At 42.8% G+C, this 4,798-nt stretch overlaps 1 non-coding gene across 1 annotated transcript; it reads left to right on the forward strand.

Annotated features, from left to right (window-relative positions):
* Nucleotides 1–4,214: 4,214 nt before the first annotated feature.
* On the forward strand, nucleotides 4,215–4,314 carry LOC150034314 (small nucleolar RNA R71). Its single transcript, XR_016531644.1, has one exon. It is a non-coding gene; the product is annotated as a small nucleolar RNA R71 (small nucleolar RNA).
* The last annotated feature ends 484 nt before the right edge of the window (nucleotides 4,315–4,798 follow it).

Raw genomic sequence — 4,798 nt, forward strand, 5'->3', positions numbered from 1 at the left:
GCCTTTCCAAATACTAGAGAGTATGGAGACATACCTATGGGTGTCTTGTAGGTAGTCCTGTAGGCCTAGAGCGCTTCATCCAGCCTCTGTGCCCAGTCCTTCCGCGATGCGTTGACAACTTTCTCTAGGATAGATTTGATTTCTCGATTGGATACTTTAGATTGACCATTTGTTTGTGGGTGGTAAACGGTAGCGATCTTGTGCCTAACATTATATTTGGCAAGTAATTTAGAAATGATTCGATTAAGGAAGCGTACCTTCGTCACTTATCAGGGCTCTTGGTGTTCCAAAGCATGTGAAGATGTTCCTGGTAAGAAACTTAGAGACAGTGGACGCATCATTTCTAGCACAAGCTATTGCTTCTACCCACTTTGACATATAGTCTACTGAAAACAAGATATACTATTGGCCGCCGGACAGGGGAAAAGGTCCCATAAAATCAATACCCCAAACATCAAAAAGCTCAACTTTGAGAATATTGTTCAAGGGCATTGGGTCCCTTGAAGAAATATTCCTAGTGTGTTGGCAGGGGTCATAATTATGAACAAACTCCCTCACGTCTTTGAAGTGGGTAGGCCAGAAGTATCCGCTTTGAAGGACCTTTGCAGCGGTTCTTTGCCCACCAAAATTCCCTCCGTAAGAAGAGTTATGACACTCGGCCAAGATGCGTTATGTCTCCTCCTCCGGAACGCATCAACGCATTATGGAGTTAGGGCCTTGTTTATTGAGAAACGGTTCATCCCAAAAATAAAATTTGTTGTCATATACTAACCGTTTCTTTTGCTGAGAGTTGAAGTTCCTAGGGAATTGCTTGGTAGTTAAGTAATTGACTATGTCCGCGTACCAAGGTTCCCTACCTTCAACTCTAAACAGGCTTTCACCAGGAAATGCGTCTTTGATTTCATTTTCTTGATCTTGCATTTCCTGATTTTCTTACCTGGACAGGTGGTCAGCCACCTGATTCTCGATTCCCTTTCTGTCCTGAATATCAATATCAAATTCCTGTAATAGTAGCACCTATCTTATTAATCTTGGCTTCGCGTCCTTCTTACTCATCAGGAACTTTATGGCTAAGTGATCTGTTTAGATGGTGGTTGACGCACCAACTAGATAAGATTTGAACTTCTCGATGCCAAACACTACAGCCAACATTTATTTTTTCGTGGTCGTGTAGTGTTCCTGAGAGTCATTCAGTGTCTTGGACACGTAAGAGATGGAATGTATCAAATTTCCTTTCTTCTGCCCTAACATTGTTCCTACTACAACATCGCTCGCGTCGCACATGAGAATAAAACGCTGCGTCCAATCCAGTGCTATTAGTACCGGGGCTGTAAACGCGTCAGAGCAGTCTTCATCGAAATCATAGGGCCGGTTCGCCTCTAGTAATGTGCTCAGAGGTTGCGCAATTTGAGAAAATCCTTTAACGAACGTTCGATAGAAGCCAGCATGCCCTAGAAAACTTCGTAGAGCTTTAATATTTGATGGTGGTGGAAGTTTAGCTATGACATCTTTCTTGGCTTCATCTACTTCCATTAGATACTTTGTGGCCTAAGAAAATTCATTCAGTCACCATGAAGTGACATTTTTCCCAATTTAGCACAAGGTTTGTTTCCTCGCATAGAGCGAGGATGGCCTCCAAATTATCTAAGCATGATTGGAATGAGTCTCCAAAGACTGAGAAATCGTCCATGAAGACTTCAAAGGTCTTCTCCAAGAAGTAAGAGAAAATAACCATCATACACCTTTGGAATGTTCCAGGTGCGTTACACAGCCCAAAGGGCATGCGCCTGAACGCAAATGTTCCAAAGGGACAGGTAAATGTTGTTTTCTCCTGATCTTCTGGGTCAATCAAAATCTTGTTATAACCAGAGTATCCATCAAGAAAGCAATAAAATTCTTTGCCAGCAAGTCTGTCAAGCATTTTGTCAATGAAAGAAAGGGGGAAGTGGTCTTTCTTAGTTGTCACGTTGAGCTTCCTATAGACCATACAGATGCGCCAGCCTATGACAGTCCTCGAAGGTATGAGCTCATTATTACCATTGACTATCACAGTTGTTCCCTCTTTCTTGGGAATGCATTAGACTGGCCTTACCCAGCTACTGTCAGATATAGGATAGATCACCTTCGCGTCCAACCATTTTAGGATTTCTTTCTTAACCACTTCCTTCATTATGGGGTTCAACCTTCTTTGAGGCTCAATCGATCCTGACTTCCCTTCTTCCAGCCTGATCTTATTCATGTAATAAGATGGGTTGATGCCATGGATATCCGCTAGTGTCCAACTTATTGCACGCATGTGCTTTTTCAGCATCTGTAAGAGAGAGTACTCGGTAGGCTCAGTAAGATTCGCGAAAATGATCACAGGTAAAGTTTTGTTTGTTTCGAGGAAGGCATATTTCAAGTGACTAGGTAACGGTTTCAACTCAAGTTCTGGTGGTTCCTCTAGTAATGGATGCGTTGGTTTCATCCGCCGCTCACTCAGACTTGGCGGCTCAAATTCTTTCATGTTCTCCTCCAACGCAAGGACCTCGCATACATGGGTCTCTACTTCAGGAAACTCTATACTGCTAAGTTGACAATCTTCACGATCTGGGAACTTTAATGCGTTTAACACATTAAACTTCACCTCTTGATTGTCTACGCGCATAGTTAATTCTCCTTTATGCACGTCGATTAAAACTTTCCCAGTAGCTAAGAAGGGGCGTCCAAGGATAATTGGTACATCCTTGTCCGCTTCATAGTCCAAGATAATAAAGTCTGCTGGGAATATGAAGTTGTCAACCTTTACCAGAACGTCTTTAATCTTTCCTTCAGGGTACTTAATCGTTCTATCAGCGAGTTGAAGAGTAACAGAAGTGGGTTGTACTTCACCAATTCCCAGTTTCTTAAAGATTGAGAGTGGCATGAGATTAATGTTGGCTCCCAAATCACACAACGCATGTCCCACATCCAATCCTTCTATCGAGCAAGGAACAGTGAAGCTTCCAGGTCCTTCTGTTTCTTGGTTAGACTATTGCTTACTAATGTGTTGCAATCCTGCGTTAGCGCGATTACTTCCGTCTCGCTGACTCTTCTTTTCGTTGTCAAAATGTCCTTAAAAAATTTGACATATGTTGGCATTTGCTCCAAGGCCTCTATAAGTAGAATGTTCATATGCAATTGCTTCAGGAGCTCAATAAAGCGCTTGAATTGTTGTTCATCATTCTTCTTCATCAACTGTCTAGGGAATGGTGCGTTCAGTGGCACTGCAAATTTTCCCGCATTAGACGTACTTAGTTCTGAATGGCTTGTGGTCTCAGGCATTCTTTCTTCTTGATCTTCTACTGCCACTAAATGTGTGTTGCGTTCTTTTGAAGGACTGCTGTTTTTTTGGATTCATTCTTCTTTCTTCAAGAGCTTTTCCACTTCGCAACGTCACCGTGTGACATTGCTTCTTTCCATTGTTGTTCCTAGATGTTTCAGTGTTACTAGGTAGAACTCCAGGTTGCTTGTTTTTCAACTCGCTCGCCATTTTCACTACCTGTATTTCTAGGTTTCTGATAGACGACATCTGGCTTTTCAACAACGCGCCATTTTGGGTTATGTACTCCTTTAATAGGTTCTCAAGTAGAGATCCTGAGTTCGACGCCTATCCTCCTCTATTAAAGGACTATTGATGTTGCTGATGCGTTGGTTGAAATTCAGGCGGCGGTTCTTGCCTTTGCTGTTGATTCGCCCTTGGGTAGTGTTCCTGATGATTTCCTCTTGTCCAAGAAAAATTTGGATGGTTTCTCCATCTAGGATTATATGTATTGGAAAATGGGTTGTTTTTTAATGAAGCATACTGACTGAGGATTGTGTGGGCAATCAGCATAGGAGTGAGGATCTCCACAGTCCACACAGCTAACCATGGGCTACCTGAACGCTTCTACTTGATTCATCTTCTACTGATTTGTTACGTTTCCTCGCGATATGTTCTGCAAAAGGCTGGTCATCGTAGCCACTTGTGCAGAAAGTGTGGCTATTGCATTGGAATCGATAGAATTAACATTCTGAGATATCTTCTTGTTGTCAGTTCTTCCCTCATACATATCGTCCACCCATTCCATGTTGTGCTTAGAAATGTGGTCAAATATCTCTTTAGCCTCAGTGTAAGATTTATCCATAATTCCTCCAGCTTCCGCTGCGTCGGCTACCATCTGTGATGCTCTATTCAATCCACCATAAAAAGTCTCCATCATGATTTGGGCAATTTTTGACCAATCCCTTAAAACGCTCCCATGCGACGCTTAAGGTCTCAGCTTCTTCTTGTTCAAAGTTCATAATCTCTCGATGCCTCCTCGTGTTGGTGGTAGGTGGGAAGTATTTTTGCATAAATTTCTCCACCAACTTCTCCCAGGTGGTGATTTCACCAGGCTCTAGTGAACTTAACCATTGTTTTGCGTCATCACGCAAAGAATAGGGGAACAAAGACAGCCTGATCGCTTCTGGGGTGATTCTAGGAATCACAAATGAATTACACGTTTCCAGGAAACGCTTCATGTGCGCGTGAGGATCTTCACCACGACCACCCCCAAATTGTCCAGCAGTATAGAGCATTTGAAGCATTACAGATTTCATCTCGAACCTCGTCCCATCTGGCGTTGGGTATATGATTCCTGGAGAGAAATCATATAGTACAGGGGACGTGTACTCCCTCGTGGGACGCGTGCTACTATTCGCCATTAGCATCAAATTTTGTGCAACATGAGCTAGTTGTTGATCTAAGTTCTGATTTGCCTGATTGTCCGCCATTGCTTGTTGCCTGTTCTGTTGTCTG

This window comes from Benincasa hispida, chromosome 8, assembly GCF_027475165.1.
Source record: "Benincasa hispida cultivar pf3 chromosome 8, pf3_genome.v1.1, whole genome shotgun sequence".
Taxonomy (NCBI): domain Eukaryota; kingdom Viridiplantae; phylum Streptophyta; class Magnoliopsida; order Cucurbitales; family Cucurbitaceae; genus Benincasa; species Benincasa hispida.